The sequence below is a fragment of the Salvelinus sp. IW2-2015 genome, linkage group LG17, assembly GCF_002910315.2.
Source record: "Salvelinus sp. IW2-2015 linkage group LG17, ASM291031v2, whole genome shotgun sequence".
Classification (NCBI taxonomy): Eukaryota; Metazoa; Chordata; class Actinopteri; order Salmoniformes; family Salmonidae; genus Salvelinus; species Salvelinus sp. IW2-2015.
In genome coordinates this window covers 34,509,636-34,528,587 of record NC_036857.1, presented here as the reverse complement: position 1 = coordinate 34,528,587, position 18,952 = coordinate 34,509,636, and the positions used below count along the sequence as shown (strand labels likewise).

Genomic DNA, 18,952 nt, shown 5'->3' with positions numbered 1-18,952 from the left:
ATAGGTTTTAGGAGTCCCCCTTTTGAACACCTTAGGGTGCCTCACTCATTATCCTTTACTTCAGCGGCCAAACGGTATAGTAATATGTTAATAGTATTTCATGAAAATAGAAAAAGTTTATTATTAATTTTTTAATTACATTTTTATTTATTTTTTTAAATCAACAAAAGAAAAAATCAACAAATGATATATGCTAAGTTGCATTTCGACTCCTCCTTTTGACACCCTTTTAGGGTGTGTCACACTCAGAATACAAGATTAAAAAGAAACACACCTTTATTGTATAAAAGAATAAAACCATCTAGCATAGCGTCCCCCTGCTACACAAACTAACAGGTACTAGGCAATGGCATCATAACCCGCAGCGTGCGCAACATCTGTAAAAGAGTTACTTCAAACGTTTTAAATAATACATGCAGCACAGCACATTAACATAAGAAATACAACTATTAGGGTCAGAAATCCAGTAACCATCAATGCAGTGTACTTACCAAACCAGCCACCCAGCCAGGAGAACAGTCCCCKCTCCTCCACACCTGCAAAACCCRTCATCTCCACAGATAACTTTTCCAACCCGCTCAGAGCTTTTGAAATGCTCCCATCCGGACTGGTATTGTTAGGGATAAATGTACAACATTGTTCCCCAAACATTTTACAAACACCTCCCTGGTTGGCCAGAATCATGTCTAGTGCTAGCCTATTTTGTCTAGCGGTTCGAGAGGTGGCATCCAATTGTTCAGCCATCCCCGTAAGTGCGGTGTGGGTGTAGTTAACAAATCGTTGTTGATTATAGTAGATATAATTGATCCAGGCAGTTTACTTAGCATCCACAATAGCTGGGCCAATAATGGGCAACAAATGCCACAGGCCATCATTTCTGTTTAATGCCTGGAATTCGTGGGGGACCCCTATTGGGACCCCCAACAGGTTGGTGTGGATGTTATCTGTAACCTCGGACCAAGGAGCGTCACGTTTCTGTCGTCTCCTGGGTTGGTCCCGAGCCTCTGTGTCATGTGCAGATCCCAGGAGTTGGTTAGCTGTAACCTCAATAATAGTCAATGGTGTTATCAGACTGGCCAGAGCACATGTGCCCTGCCAGTCTCCTTTCAAAATAGGGGTCAACCGCCTGGCAGGTCCACACATCCACCATACATCAGCAACACCTCTAGTTTGGTTCAGCCRTTCAACGGGCCAGGTGGCATTAATAGTGACATTAGTGATGCAGTCAGCAATAGGGAGCCTCCCATAATTTATACCCCTACCTGTACCAGTGATACAGCTGTAATCTCCCCCATATGCCTTAACTCCCCACGGGGCCTTCTGGGGAGGGACMTCTGGGAACACAAGACTCAGAGCTTTACACWGGGTCGAATTTGGCTTGTTATGGTAAAAACCCTCCAATATGCACATCCAACCTTCCCCACTGCTTAGGGCAAATGGGTGAGTAGCCAGAACAGGTCTAGCATGTCCACAGATCACYCAYTCTTTTCTGTTAAGTGTTTTGGCTGTATACCTCATYTAGGCTAARCACATATTATCCCTACCCTCATAGCCAGTTTCAGTCCCCAATTGGTCGCTATCTGAGATATCCTTTACATTTATTACCTGTACCGGAMTGGAGAGCTTAGGTGATGATGTGGAACCCGGTCTTGAAGTGGTGGAGGAGTTCGGCTGAACCTGGCCTTGGCCTGTTGGAACTGGTGGTGGTTTTGGCAGCACTGTGATGGTAACCATCCCCATCGTATCCCAATCAGACAGCTCAGGACGACCAGCAGTCCTGTAAAGCCCCACCCTCTCCCAGAGAACACATCATCAGCCAGAGGCCAAGCCACACTTTCACTTCTATGAACGCTCACAGCGGGGAAAGGTCGGGTATAAGGGAATCTTCAGTAGAGAGTTGGCCCCCAGTACCCTGTTGGTTCTGGTTCTYCTCCTACCCCTGTGATTGTTRGACAGTGTCAGTGTGTCTTACCCTCCTACAATGTGTGATATGCTCCCAGGTAGCTCTTTCAGCTATTCTCACCGCAAAGGCTGTCACCAGGAATACTTGGTATGGCCCCTCCCAACGGGGCTGCATTCCACCTATTCTCCTCATGGACTGGATTGCAACTGGATTGCATGAATCACCTTCTCCTGTAATTCACCTGTAGTGCATAAAATCTTGGACATACAGGTTTGGTTAACAAACAATTTCTCATTTATTCTATCTGATTATATCTTCTTCTTTGCCTACTTGTTCAGGTCCCTAATTCTATTTGTTCTATCTGATTAGCTAGAATGTCCTCCATTATTATCCTAGTAAACCAACTCTAGGGATATTTAACTAATAGGCCACACCACAAAGTGCCCTATTCCATCCCCCTTTTGATACATGGCTCCGCCCTTGTATCAATACTGGCGCAAATCTAACAATTCTCTGTCAAGTATCTTATCTACTTTAAAAGTTATCAGTGCTGCCCCTTAGTTCCTGAAACCAACTAAGTTTTCATTCCCTCTTTGTCTACCCTCAGTAACTGTGACCCAGTCTGTGTCACTCCTATCTCTCTGCTCCCAACCTTCAAGGTCTCAGCAGTGTGGGGAGGGCCCCTCTGTCTGCCCTTTCCCCTATCTGTCTGTAGCTTGGTCCCAAACATTAACTAAGTGTCTCACTGTTATCTGAACCCATGGAATAAAAAAAAAAAAAAAAAAAAAAAAAACATGTCTATGGTGGCAATTTCTAAAGTCCTTACATAGGTTAAATAAGGTTATCTCGATCCTATCAATAATCCTGAATCACCACAGATGTCATATATCCCCGTCCACTTTATACTATTCACACTATGATCAAATGAGGCCAAAACGAATGCTAACCATATCATATGCTTTCTGTACTAATGAAATATCTCCTTCAGGAGTCCACTGTATTTTATCTAACAATAACATGGGTTAGCCTTATAAAATCACTATTTTTCTATGTTCATCTTTTTCCTGCCCTGTTGGCTTAAAATATGTTCTAAATACTTAACATGAGTCTACCTTTTATTTATTTTTAAACGTATCCTAACTAATTTTCATTGTGTTCCCAGGCCCATATGCTTAAAATCAGCTTAAAATGTCCAATGGTGCCCTCTTGTGGACAATCCCGTGTGGGGGGGGTAGGGGGCCGCATAGAGGGTGCACCCAACTCGGGCATGGACCTCCATCACCCCCCTGAAGCCATTATACCCATTCCACAGCCAAGCATAGTGCAATGAACAGAGAAGTGGGCACTTCAAACCTCCATAAGTTGACCAATGGCGCCCTCAAGTGACCTTTCATCTAAGAAAATACATCCTACACCAATATCCATAATATTAATTTCACCGCCTTGTTGTATCAAATTACCTTAAACTCAGACGCCAATGTCCTTAGATTCTCCATTAAAATGGCTTTCCAATGTGGCTGTTGAGACCACAACGGAAAGTCACCTCAGAAGTCATAAGCCATACCACCACCTTAAAGAAGTGTTCCTTACTATATTAGACAAAATAAAGAACCCTTTATCTAATAAAATTTACGTTTTTATGAAAACTCAGAAAACAAAACTTCTAATATTCCATATGTGTGTGTACCCCTTTAAGATATCTTGTCTCTGGGAAACATGGAAATCCCCTCAAACCCAACGTTTACTACAAACAAAACCTAGTAATTATAACTGTCCCTTTAACATTAAATCAGCTCCACCGGCATGTTAATATACCTTAACTTTCTGTTAAATTTCACTGGTGTTACCTAGACATTCGAACTAAAAATCAATAAAGAGCTATCATAAACTTTTACAATTCAACTATTCTGACCTTCCTCTCTTATAGCCAAATATAGCCCAGTGAGCGCCAACAATCCGTGATGGCCACCTAGCAATTTTTGTTGCTAGCTTTAGCATCTTTTTAGAGTACCCTGACGATATTAGTTTTAAATTTCCTTAATGGTTATATCTAAAACCCATTCATGGTGTATTCTACTTTATGAAACAGTTTTACGTTAGAACTCAATGATATCACAACGTTAGTTAGCAACAACCAAACCTTTAAGTCTATTGCAAGCTTTTAAAACACCATGTACCTCGCTAAATTTATATCGCATGTCAGTCAATCCATAAGAATAATAACATTACGATGGGTACAACTTTATCGTATCTCTCCGTTATTAACTGTCTTCTATGATTTAGTAATTTAAATATGACTCCAGTCTCTATACATTATTCCAGCAGATCATTTAGGCAACACAACGTATCACATCGAAATCGCATCGCTATCATTTAGAATGGATTAGTCTTTCAGTTTAACCTAAACAAGCTATTAAAACGTTCAGTTTATATCCTAAACAAACACTAACTAACCGTATCTCTCCCGGCAAAACATATCAGTGTTTGAATTACAATCAGAATGAATTTCAGTCTCTCGGTACCAAGGCTGAAATACTACCCCGAGTCTCCCGCGTTGTAGGCAAAAAGTTTCTCCAGCATAGCCAACCCTATGCGCTTCTTTAGTTTTGCCTTCTCCATGGCATCTTTAAGTTTACCCCCTTCGTAACTCTCCCTCCGTTTTCCACTCTCAACAAGTTTGCTAAATCCTGTCCTAGTTCAGTTAAATCTTTCCTGACTTTCCCTAGAGTAGCAATACTTATTCGATTCCTGTCTGTCCGCTCTCTTTCTACATCTATACTTCTCTCAAATTCGTACATCTTTCTCCACTTTGGGCATTAGATTTACTCAAATATTCTACCGGCGCGTTAATACTGCCTTCCCCTATCCACTCTCTATACATTTTTTCTCCTCTCTTCCTTCACTCCTTTCCGTCTTTTCCAACGCTGATTTTAATGTTTTCAGTACTTTATCAACCTCCTGATTAGCCATTTCACCGGGAAATTTGATCAATTGTAGTATAATTCGGAGTCAATAATATTATACATTTGGGCTTAGTTTTTTWAGTTTTTTWATGTAATATTATATRTCTATAGTCCTTTCCCAACTCTTAACCATATAACCCGGCTCTTTAATCCTATCAGACAAACCTGGTATCAGCGTTACACCAACCTGATATCCAATGCACTACATTCACTCGGTAACCATCCAATGTAACACAGGTCCCTTAAATCTATTGGCCTGTTATTTTATCCGTAGATCATTCAAAATGATATTCAGTACGTCGACTAATATCAGATGTACCTCATTCACACGATTTGAGTCTTTCAAATCTTCATTTACACCAGTAAGTTCGCCAACTTTACCACATACAAACTAAAGGTACATCACATTCACTGTTACACTGCGATCCTACCCACACTCACACTGGCAGGTTCGCTGACCCACCCTCATACAAACTGGGATACGCGTTACACCAACCGATCCATTTAGTGCATTACATTCATAGTTATATCATAAGAGTGATCGATCAAGTTCAAAATTGCATTTACCACATCATTCAATATCAAATCCAATGTTCATTGTCAATTATAGTAGTCATATGAATTTGGTAACTTACATCAAACAGGTGTCTCACAAAACTAAATTTGGATAATGCCAATGTGCAGAACTTTAGTTTTTCACAATAGGTTTCTGCTTACCTTTTTAGTTGACCGMTCTGGAGTTGTGAGACACACCCGTCTGACGACAGCAATGGTCAATCGGCCGGACAATCTCCAGCGAATTCCTTCAACCAGATCACGTCAGGGTCACCATATTAAGGATTGCGTCAATTCAATCTGGTATCAGGACAAAATGTGATTCAGAGTCACCGAATATACTTTAAGTATTTTTATTAAACTCAAGCGATAAATGGTAAATGCAATTTTCGTATATACGGGTTCACTGTAAAACCTCGCAGGGTAGAACAGAAAACTGTCAGGATGTAAGTAAACAGCTGTTCTTATACTGTGATAGACGTAGTTCCAACCCSTCTGTTGGCCTATCACAGTAGAGGCTGAGCGTGGTTTAAACTTGCTCAGCCTATCGCCGGCACTCAGGCTGGTCCCAGCCTCTTGGCGCTCCTTGGTGTCCGGCGCTGTTGCTGTYTAGATTACGCTCCCACACCCTAGAGACTGAGTTCAGACAGTTCTGTAACATTGTTTGAGCTATTTGCACCTGCATAGAAAGCATACTGTTCTCGCTCAAGGTTAACCACAGCTTCTCAGCACACTTATCTGGGGCAAAATGTTACTTCCAGCACACACACAGGAACCCAGACCAACATTTGCTAATATTCAATCACATGTGTTATAGTATTGGGTTATAGCGCAATAAACACAGATCCTCACAGTATCAATATAAATAATGCTGATTCATAATTTCGACTGGCTGAGAAAAACTGCCTGCCTGTCTGTCTCATCCCGACACGTCCATTACTATGCGACAGCTGGAGGTCGAATTTGAATATTGAAGCAAAGTTGCAAATGTCGGCGAGACAGACCGCAAGTAGACTGTATGTGAAATATTGGGCTTGCCAGTTGTTTGATCAACCAGTCTGAGCTTCGTTTAGCCTAATTACTTAAACGAAAAGTAGCCGTTCTGGAACCAAGAAATTGTGGACTCCCTTATCTGGTTAAGAGAAGCCGGATATGTTCAGGGAATCCTGAATTTGTTAAACAATCTTTCTGGAATACCCCCCCAGTCTCTTTAGCTTATCCACTTCCTGTAGTCCTTGTAATGTGCCAAAGAAACTGGCCTTTCTGCCGTCTTCAAATATTAGCATTCTATCAATGAGCTTGAGAACAGAGAATTTGATCCTGATTCGATCACCCTCACAGTTATCCTCCAATCCCAACTATTATGCAAATATTGGAATCACTTTTTTCTCTCCACAGAACGTATTAGTGATCCATCAATGATTTGGTTAACTTTTGTTTGTCCAGTCTGTCAAAAATTGGGTCATCACTAGTTACCACAGCCACAAAGTCYAAGCCCGCCTACTCGACCAATCAGATGAGGAGTCGAGTGCGATAATGCATTTACGGGTTTAAGGCAGCTACAAGCTCCATTCCATTGATCTACGTGTGTGCATGCACGTGTTTTTACATTTTTTTATTGCATTATATGAACATTGTAAAAAACAATATACAGATATCACACATAACCGACAATTTTCTAAATAAATGAATCTAGAGAGACACAAAAGATGTATATTATGCTATAGACAAGTTACATTTTGACAAATACAGTATACATTATTTTATAATTTGGTATTTATATATTTTAGGGATGTTATATAATATTGTGAAATGAATTAGAAACATTTTGAAAAGGGGTGTTTTACCCATAAACTTAATTTAGTTCACAATGTATTGGCAGTCACTGTGAGTGTATGTAAAATAAAAAGTAATATCACATTTGGTAATGCTTTATAGGTWTCCCCATCTAATCACTAATATATATTTTCATATCTGTCCAAAATATTTCCCCATGCAAACATTCACAAAATAAATGCAATATAGTCTCATTTTTCTATTCACAAAAGCTACATTCTAGTAACAGTTCTTCTCAAGACACTGTGGATTTTAATTAGGATAGATTTCTTGCATTTTAAAACATCATTATCATCATTACAGAAATGGTAAAGAGTACAGCATGCAGTATTTTATAGGTTATATACAGTACCAGTCAAAAGTTTTGACACACCTACTCATTCAAGGGTTTCTCTTAATTTTTTACTATTWTCTACATTGTAGAATAATAGTGAAGACATCCAAATCATCCAGCGATCATACACTGTTTACCAGGGGTTAGGGCTACCGACGTAAAGCCTCACCTGAAGATGGTGCTGGCTAAGGCTAAAACTGGTGAGTGTACAGGGTATAGGGATATTTTGTTATCCATATCGGAACCAACAATGTTAGGATGAGACAGTCAGAGGTCACCAAGCGCAACATAGCGTCAGTGTGTAAATTAGCTAGAAAAACGTGTCGGCATCGAGTAATTGTCTCTGGACCCCTCCCAATTAGGGGGAGTGATGAGCTCTACAGCAGAGTCTCACAATTGAAGAGACTTCTCTTTATTAGTTATCAAATATTTATGTGGATTAGTCATTTCACATCAAATGAAGATGCCCATTGAAGAATTGAAGCAGAGGTAAACTTCCTGTTAATTTAACTGGCTAAATTGTTGTTACATTTCTTATCTAATGTATTGATGCCATTAATTTCTACACTATCACTGTAACTTAGTACATGTAATGAAAAGCTTAATCGATCCTTCAGTAAAGTAAGGTTTCCATTGGGAACAGCTTTCATTAAAATTATATATTCTTTATAAAACATAACAAAGTTATAATTTGGGTAATAAATAACTGTAAGTATAAAGACTACCATTATCATTTATAAGTTGATTAACCACAAAGATGTTATTGGCAAATCATTTATGAAAGACAAGGTTCTATTTCTATATCTAATATCACTGTTATTCCAAATAAAACATTTATGTGGAGAGAAGTTGTGCATGTATAACAAGCATTATAGCTTGTTTATGAAATGTTGTAGTGGCAAGAAAAAGTATGTGAACCCTTTGGAAATACCTGGATATCTGCATAAATCTTCATCTAGGTCACAACAATAGACAAACACAGTCTGCTTAAGAGGTTAAACTAGAGGTTAAACTAATAACACACAAACAATTATAKGTTTTCATGTCTTTATTGAACACACCGTGTAAACATTCACAGTGCAGGGTTGGAAAAGTATGTGAACTCTTGGATTTAATAACAGGTTGGCCCTCCTTTGGCAGCAATAACCTCAACCAAACATTTTCTGTAAGTTGTGGATCAGACCTGCACAACGGTCAGGAGGAATTTTGGACCGTTCCTCTTTAGAAAACTGTTTCAGTTCAGCAATATTCTTGGGATGTCTGATGTGATCTGCTCTCGAGGTCATGCCACAGCATCTCAATCTGGTTGAGGTCAGGACTCTGACTGGGCCACTCCAGAAGACGTATTTTCTTCTGTTGAAGCCATTCTGTTGTTGATTTACTTCTGTCTTTTGGGTCGTTGTCCTATTGCATCACCCAACTTCTGTTGAACTTCAATTAGCGGACAGACAGCCTAACATTCTCCTGCAAAATGTCTTGATTAATTTGGAAATTCAATTTTTCTGTTGTTGATAGCCAGCTGTCCAGGCCATGAGGCAGCAAAGCAGCCCCAAACAATGATGCTCCCTCCAACATACTTTACAGTTGGGATGAGGTTTTGATGTTGGTGTGCTGTGCCTTTTTTCTCCACACAGTGTTGTGTTCCTTCCAAACAACTCAATTGTAGTTTCATCTGTCCACAGAATATTTTGCCAGTACCGCTGTGAAACATCCAGGTGCACTTTTGCAAACTTCAGACGTGCAGCAATGTTTTTTTGGGCTTCTTCCGTGGTGTCCTCCCATGAACACCATTCTTGTTTAGTGTGTTACGTATTGTAGASTTGTCAACAGAGATGTTAGCATGTTCTAGAGATTTCTGTAAGTCTTTAGCTAACACTAGGATTCTTCTTAACTTCATTGAGCATTCTGCGCTGTGCTCTTGCAGTCATCTTTGCAGGACGGCCACTCCTAGGGAGAGTAGCAACAGTCCTGAACTTTCTCCATTTATAGACTATTTGTCTTACCGTGGACTGATGCACATCAACGCTTTTAGAGATACTTTTGTAACCCGTTCCAGCTTTATGCAAGTCAACAATTATTAATCTTGGGTCTTCTGAGATCTCTTTTGTTCGAGGCATGTGAATAGCAAACTCAAATTTTGTGAGTGTTTTTTTAAAGGGCAGGGAATCTCTAACCAACATCTCCAATCTCGTCTCAATGATTGTACTCCAGGTTAGCTGACTCCTGACTCCAATTAGCTTTTGGAGAAGTCATTAGCCTAGGGGTTAACATACTTTTTCCAAACTACACTGTGAATGTTTAAATMATGTATTCAATATAGACAAGAAAGATACAATAATTTGTGTGTTATTAGTTTAAGCACACTATGTTTGTCTGTTGTGACTTAGAGGAAGATCAGATCAAATTTTATGACCAATATATGCAGAAATCCAGATAATTCCAAAGGGTTCACATACTTTTTCTTGCCACTGTAGGTCCACTGACTGCAGACAGACACCCGACATAAACCACTAGGGCATCCACCCTCTTCACTAGAGCTCAGCTGGTAGACAGAGTGAGAAAGAGAGGAGAAAGAGAGTGTGACGCCCATAGGGCCTCCACCCTAGACATCAGTGGTGTAAAGTACTTTAAGTAAAAAATACTTTAAAGTACTACTTTAAAGTACTACTTAAGTAGTTTTTGGGGTATCTGTACATTACTCTTTATATTTTTGCCAACTTTTACTTCACTACATTCCTAATGAAAATAATGTACTTTTTATTCCATACATTTTCCCGGACAGTACTTGGTCCAATTGTGTGAGTGTGTTGCTGTGGATCAATTTCTCAGTGCTGAGTAGAAGCAGCCAAACCCTGAGCAACAGATCAGAATCACAGATCAGATCAGGTATACAAAGGCAGTCCATGAGTACAGCATGTGTACTTTGCGGTTTTACAGAAATACTGTATGTGTAATCTGTTCAGTATAGAATGGATTCTATTTTCATAATAAAGATTAGTTAAATAATCAGCTCAATGCATGCTTTATGACAATTCTTCCCAGAAAAGGCACTGAGAAGTGTTGATTAGGTCAGGTATACCCATTAAATTTTTGGGAGCATTTACAGTGTGTGACTTGCTTACTTTATTGTTATTATCAGGCTGGAAGAGTGGGGTTTGGGCAAACCAGGAGAGCAACGTTAATGAACAAGGTTGCACTTCTTGTCAAAATTGAACTGGTTGGACCTTTTGCACTCTGTTCCAATCAATGGCCCAATTCCATTCATATTATTCTCCCCCTTCCCCTCTGTCCTGGTTGACTCCTTCAGAGATCTAAAGGGATTAACCTCTAACGAGCCTCTACCCCGGGTCCGGGAGCACCCCCCACCCCCCCACACACTGATTAGCATAGCTAGCATAGCTTCACAAGTAGATAGTAGCATCTAAATATCATTAAATCACAAGTCCAAGACACCAGATGAAAGATACAGATCTTGTGAATAAAGCCACCATTTCAGATTTTTAAAATGTTTTACAGGGAAAGACAAATATGTAAATCTATTAAGCTAAACACGTTAGCAATACACCACTATTCTAACTCCATCAGTTTCTTACTCCTTCAGGTGCACACCAATTGCGGCTCAACTAAGATTATTGATATCCACTAACCAAGAAAAAAACCTCTTCAGATGAAGGTCTGATAACATATTCATGGTATAGGATAGTTTTTGTTAGAAAAAGTGCATATTTCAGGTAGAATCACAGTTTACAATTGCACCGACCATCACACAAATCGACTAGAATTACTAGATAGAGAACGTGTATGACAATTTACTCATCATAAAACATTTCATAAAAATAGACAAAGCATAGCAATGGAAAGACCCAGTTCTTGTGATTTCAGACCATATTTTCAGATTTTCTAAGCGTTTTTTCAGCGAAAACACAATAAATCGATAAGTTAGCATACCACATGTGCAAACGTTACCAGAGCATCGATTCAGCCAAAGAGCGCTATAACGTAATCACCGCCAAAATATATTAATTTTTTCACTACCCTTCTCAGAATTCTTCCGTGACACTCCTGTAACATCATTTTACATATACATATACCAGTTTGTTCGAAAAGGTGCATATTTAGCCACATACAAACCGTGGTTACACATAAAATACTAGGAAATCAAGCCTCAAATATGTCTGACGTACTATCAGAGTGATCTAGTTTAATTGAAAGCTAATCATATACTGTGACTAAAAAATACAGGGTTGACAGGAATCGAAAGACAAATTGTTCTAATGCAACCGCTGATTACATTTTTAAAATTATCCTTACTTTTCAATACAGGGTTCGCCAAGTGAGCTATACCAAACAAATGGCGAAAATGCGTTAAAATATTTTCGACAGAAACACGATTTATCATATTAAATATTGCTTACTTTGAGCTGTTCTTCCATCAGATTCTTGGGCAATGTATCCTTTCTATGTTATAACGTCTTTTGGTCGATAGATGTCCTCTGTCCTTCGAAATGTCACACCACGACCGACACCCACAAAACGTGTCCAAAGTTTCAGAGTGCACAACAAATAAATTCCTCAAAATCGCACTAAACGGATATAAATTGCTATAAAACGGTTCAAATTACTACATTTGATGTTTTTAACAACTATAACGACTGAAAACATGACCACAGAAATATTGCTGGTTAGACAACGATTTGGAACGAGGCAAGTCCGATGGCCTTCACGCTTCAGGCGCACGACGAGAAAGGGCGTCCCTATACATTTTGGTCTTTTATAATGGCTGTGAATGTCCCATCGATTTCATTCAAAACGTGATGACGTACAGACACCCAGAGGAAGACGTAGGCAGTGTCGGTTTCTTCATAGCATTCACTGTCGCCTTAAAAAACACTCCAGATCAGGGTAACCATTTCTGAAATCTGAACCCTGTCATGAAAAGTGCTGTAGATATTGTTCTGTACCACTCAGAGACAAAATTCCAACTTCTATAGAAACTAGAAGGTGTTTTCTATCCAATAATAACAATAATATGCATATTGTACGATCAAGAATTTAGCACGAGGCAGTTTAATTTGGAGACCCAAATATGCTAATGCYGAACAGCACCCCCTATAGTTCCAAGAAGTTAAATAAGGTCAAGTAATATGGCCGACTGGCTGGCCTAAGTGGAGTTATAATCATATGCCTGCTTATACACTACATACCCTGTCTATCTAGCCAGTTCCAGATCTGTAAGAAAGGGATACATAATGTTGATGGGAATGGAACAAGTTATTGTATTGGACCCCTCCCCCAAAATGTTTTGTATCCTACCTGTTTCTAAAAGCTAGAATCCTTAGTTGCTACATCCATTTTTTTTACTTATAAATTATTGATATATACCCATCGATTCTTGAACAATATAACTTAAAAATGCCCCATGAGCTTGGTTCAACTGTCGGACCCCATCAGAACCCAAAATATAAGCTTTTTTTACAACAATATTGGTAACAACGTAAATGTAAACAAACACTGTATAGCCTCAAAACATGGTTAGAACTATAATTTGGTCATGGATGATACGTCCTTACATCCATGACTCTGTCTATGAATTTAAGAGCGGTTACATTTCTCCAGGCCCATTCTTCAGCTTTTAACCAGCTTTTTGTTATTGTTTCAACTGTGGATTCTAGAGAGTGGATGGGGTGGGGAGAAGAAATACGAAATACACTGTAGCACTGAATAGATCGAGACAATAAAGGCAAGCACTCACACAAAGAAGAGAGAGAAAGAGATTAGGGTGGAGTGATAAACAATTCTGCAGAGGCTGCCAGGGTAATGCAGAAGATATGGCGCCGACAGAGATGGTCGCCTCGCTTCGCGTTCTTAGGAAACTATACATTATTTTGTTTTTTTAGGTATTATTTCTTACACTGTTACCCCAGGAAATCTTAAGTCTTATTACATACAGCAGGGAGAAACTATTGGATATAAGAGCAACGTTAACTTACCAACATTACGTCCAGGAATACAACTTTCCTGAAGCGGATCCTCTGTTTGGACCACCACCCAGGACAATGGATCGGATSCCAGTAGGCGACCCAAAACAACTGCGCCGCAGAACAGGCAGACGCTGCGGTCTTCTGGTCAGGCTCCATAGATGGGCACATCGCTCACCGTWCCCGAGTATACTACTTGCCAATGTCCAGTCTCTTGACAACAAGGTAGACAACATTCGAGCATGGGTTGCCTTCCAGAGAGACATCAGAGATTGTAACATTCTCTGTTCCACAGAAACATGGCTCACTCGGGATACATRATCAGAGTCGGTACAGCCACCCGGTTTCTTCACGCATCGCGCCTTCAGATACAAACATTTCTCTGGTAAGAACAAGGGCGGGGGTGTATGCCTTATGATTAACGAGTCGTGGTGTGATCATAACAACATACAGGAACTCAAGTCCTTTTGTTCACCTGACCTAGAATTCCTTACGATCAAATGCCGACCGCATTATCTACCAAGAGAATTCTCTTCGATTATAATCACAGCCATGTATATCCCCCCCAAGCAGACACCTCGACGGCACTGAAAGAACTTCATTGGACTCTATGTAAATTGGAAACCACATATCCTGAGGCGGCATGTATTGTAGCTGGGAATTTTAACAAGGCTAATCTMAAAACAAGGCTCGCTAAATTTAATCAGCATATCGAATGCCCGACCCGGGCTGGCAAAATTCTGGATCATTGCTACGTGATGCATACAAAGCCCTCCCTCACCCTCCTTTCTGCAAATCTGACCACGACTCCATTTTGTTGCTCCCAGCCTATAGACAGAAACTAAAACAGGAAACGCCCGTGCTCAGGTCTGTTCAATGCTGGTCCGACCAATTTGATTCCACGCTTCAAGATTGCTTCGATCACGTGGACTAGGAAATGTTCCGGAAAGCCTCAGACAACAACATTGATGTATACGCTGATTCGGTGAGGGAGTTTATTAGCAAGTGCATCGGTGATGTTGTACCCACGGTGACTATTAAAACCTTCCCCAACCAGAAACCGTGGATTGATGGCAGCATTCGCGCAAAACTGAAAGCGCAAACCACTGCTTTTAATCATGGCAAGGCGACCGGAAACATGACCGAATACAAACAGTGTAGCTATTTCCTCCGCAAGGCAATCAAACAAGCTAAGTGTCAGTATAGAGACAAAGTAGAGTCGCAATTCAACAACTCAGACACGAGATGTATGTGGCAGGGTCTACAGTCAATCACGGATTACAAAAAGAAAACCAGCCCCGTCGCGGACACCAACGTCTTGCTCCCAGACAAGCTAAACAACTTCTTTGCTCACTTTGAGGACAATACAGTGCCACTGACACGGCCCGCTACCAAAACCTGCGGGCTCTCCTTCACCGCAGCCAACGTGAGTAAAACATTTAAACGTGTTAACCCTCGCAAGGCAGCCGACCCAGACGGCACCCATAGCCGCGTCCTCAGAGCATGCGCAGACCAGCTGGCTGGTGTGTTTATGGACATATTCAATCAATTCCTATCCCAGTCTGCTGTTCCCACACGCTTCAAGAGGGCCACTATTGTTCCTGTTCCCAAGAAAGCTGAGGTAACTGAGATAAACGACTATCGCCCCATAGCACTTCTGTCATCATGAAGTGCTTTGAGAGACTAGTCAAGGATCATTTCACCTCCACCCTACCTGACACCCTAGACCCACTCAAATTTGCTTACCACCCCAATAGGTCCACAGACGACGCAATCACACTGCGCACTGCCCTAACCCATCTGGACAAGAGGAATACCTATGTAAGAATGCTGTTCATTGATTACAGCTCAGCATTTATCACCATAGTACCCTCCAAACTCGTCATTAAGCTCGAGACACTGGACTTTCTGATGGGCCGCCCCCAGGTGGTGAGGGTAGGAAACAACATCTCCACCCCGCTGATCCTCAACACTGGGGCCCCACAAGGGTGCGTTCTCAGCCCCCTTCCGTACTCCCTGTTTACCCATGACTGTGTGGCCATGCACGCCTCCAACTCAATCGTCAAGTTTGCAGACAACACTACAGTGGTAGGCTTGATTACCAACAATGACGAGACGGCCTACATGGAGGAGGTGAGGGCCCTCGGAGTGTGGTGTCAGGAAAATAACCTCACACTAAACGTCAACAAAACAAAGGAGATTATCGTGGACTTCAGGAAACAGCAGAGGGAGCACCCCCCTATCCACATCGAAGGGACAGTAGTGGAGAAGGTGGAACGTTTTAAGTTCCTCGGCGTACACATCACGGGCAAACTGAAATGGTCCACCCACACAGACAGCGTGTTGAAGAAGGCGCAACAGCGCCTCTTCAACCTCAGGAGGCTGAAGAAATTTGGCTTGTCACCAAAAACACTCACAAACCTTTACAGATGCACAATCGAGAGCATCCTGTCGGGCTGTATCACCGCCTGGTACGGCAACTGCTCTGCCCACAACCGTAAGGCTCTCCAAAGGGTAGTGAGGTCTGCACAACGCATCACCGGGGGAAAACTAACTGCCCTCCAGGACACCTACACCACCCGATGTCACAGGAAGGCCAAAAAGATCATCAAGGACAACAACCAGGTGCATCAAAGCTGGGACCGAGAGACTGAAAAACAGCTTCTATCTCAAGGCCATCAGACTGTTCACTAACATTGAGTGGCTGCTGCCTACATACTGACTCAAATCTCTAGCCACTTTAATAATCAACAATTGGATGTAATAAATGTATCACTAGTCACTTTAAACAATGCCACTTTATATAATGTTTACATACCTTACTCATCTCATATGTATATATTGTACTCTATACCATCTACTGCATCTTGCCTATGCCGCACGGCCATCGCTCATCCATATATTTATATGTACATTGTGGCGGATGAATCAGAATTAGTTGGGTAACATAGATAATTAAGATGTTTATTTGCATAATATGCTTATGTGATATACTTGTCATTAGAAAATATCCCTTTGGACTATAGTGTTGGCAGTTGCACTTTTCCCTCAGCTAGGGCTCAGTCACTTGGGGCCCAGAGAGGGGAGAGGTCAGGCTTGTCTTTCACATGTCCCTGGTGCTATGCAGAATGTCAGAAAGGGAAGAGGACAGAATGGAACATTGTCTTCATATGTGAATGTGTCTTTACCTATTCTTAAACCATGTGAAGGGATGGCGTGATTAATGGGGAACCAATTACTTGTCTCCACAATGTCTGTGCGCCAGTCACTCCCTCCTTTTCCCATTGGGGGGAGGTGTATGGCAGTGTCTGGAAACATTGTATGTCCTCTCTGATCTTACACTTATCCTGGGATAGTGTATGACCTAGAGGCTCACTCCCCTCAGTGAGCTTGTCCAGGAGTGGGGTCAAGGGGGGGTTTACTTGAGATGGGAGTATCTAGAGTTGACAATTGATATATGCCATTGGATGAGTTGGTGTTTTTGTACTATGAAGTACCAGGAACGAGATTAGAACCTCGTCTTAAGGACCAAACTGAACGATAATTTATAACGAATGCTATCTGGCTATGGGATACTCCTCTCTTAAGTAAAAGTCTTTCTTTGTGAACAGTTCCTAATATCTGTGGTTTGTCATGTCGACTAGGGGGGTGGATCTTTGCTATAAAAGATCTCAGTAGCCATTATGTTGACACTCTCAACGGTTCATTAGAAATAGTGAATTGTTGAAAGTCAAATGCTATTGCAAAGCTATTATTATTAAAGATGTAGTTTAAGTATAACTCTGACTGGTGTGCGAAGTTTGTCTCTCTCCTCATTTGGTAATACAGAAATTAACCACCACAACATATTCTTATTCATTCCTTTACACTTGTGTGTATAAGGTAACTGTTGTGAAATTGTTCTATTACTTGTTAGTTATTACTGCACAGTCGGAACTAGAAGGACAAGCATTTCGCTACACTCGCATTAACATCTGCTAACCATGTGTATGTGACCAATACAATTTGATTTGATTTGATAATAACAGCTTGAGGGAGGGAGAGAGAGGGTTGAGAGGGGGCTGCTGGTGAGCCAAAGGATAAATCATATTACGATTTAATCTGGAAGCATTAACAGGAAATATGGAGGGACTCAACCTACTGTAATTTCCTAGCGGCACCCAGTTATCCAGGCAGTGCTATTGGAGGAGATAATATTGCAGAACTGTAGTAGGGGGGCTTTTTGCACATTTATGGGGTTGGGGGATACAGTAAAATAGATAGGATTAAAGTAATTGTTTTTCCTTTTCCTGAAACTGTGCCACTGTTCTCCTCTTAGCTAACAGTGAAGCCAATCGTTTATAGGGGTTGTGTTGGATCATAGACTTGATTTGTTGTGTGTGTGCGTGTGCGTGTGTGTGCGTGTGCGTGTGCGTGTGCGTGTGTCAACAAAATGGCCTGACGAGGTAGGAAAATAAGACATTTTTTGAAAAGGACTTTTGTCAGGCCCTGAATTTGTTAAAAGGATATTTTAGGTTAAAGGGTTAGGTTTATGGTTTGAGGTTAAAGCTAGGGTTAAGGGTTAGGGTTCATTTTAGGGTTAGGTTTAGGAGTTAGGTTTAGGGTTTGGGGTTTGGAGTTAAGGTTGAGGGTTAGCGTTAGGTTTAGTTTTAGGGGTTAGGGAAAATAGGATTTTGAATGGGAATACCTTTTTACTCCCCAAAAATTCACCAAAAAAAGCGGTGTGTGTGTCTGCCTGCGTGCGTTGTGTGTGTATTTGGGGGGGCTCAGGTAGTAGAATAGACTATATTGCTTCCCTTGAATTCCCCTTCATGGAACTTTTCGAATCAGGGCCATGGACAGCTTTACTGACAGAGGGAATTAGTTCAATAGACCAAATCAGGAGTCAGAAGCACAACGGATCAGTATCAGACAGATCCAAATTCAGGGCCAGAGGGAAGTACACAAGGCAGATTCTGCACCATGAACAGTACCATACAATGCACCATAGAATCAAAACCCTTTTTCTCCATCATACAGAATCAGCACCATAGACAGCACCATACACCATAGACATAATCCGCACCTTGGTATATAGCAGCATTATATGATGGATTTATACCTCAGCATTGTTGAAGACTCTTTCTAATTGGCTAGAAGGGCATTCTAGAATGAGCATTAAAACCAGATCTATGGGACAGTTGGATGTCTCTGGGACATACACTACCGTTCAAGAGTTTATCCACATTTTGTTACGTTACAGCCTTATTCTAAAAAGGATTAAAAAGATCCCCCCCCCCCCATCAATCTACACAGAATACCCCAAAAATGGAAATATCACATTTACATAAGTATTCAGACCCTTTACTCATTACTTTGTTGATGCACCTTTGGTAGCAATTAC

At 41.0% G+C, this 18,952-nt stretch overlaps 1 long non-coding RNA gene across 1 annotated transcript; it reads right to left on the bottom strand.

The window, feature by feature from the left end:
- Positions 1 to 550: 550 nt before the first annotated feature.
- On the bottom strand, positions 551 to 4,828 carry LOC139029066 (uncharacterized). The gene is made up of 2 exons (XR_011481335.1): positions 1,148 to 4,828; positions 551 to 1,072 (listed from the first exon to the last, which is right to left on the bottom strand). It is a non-coding gene; the product is annotated as an uncharacterized lncRNA (long non-coding RNA).
- Between the last annotated feature and the right edge of the window lie 14,124 nt (positions 4,829 to 18,952).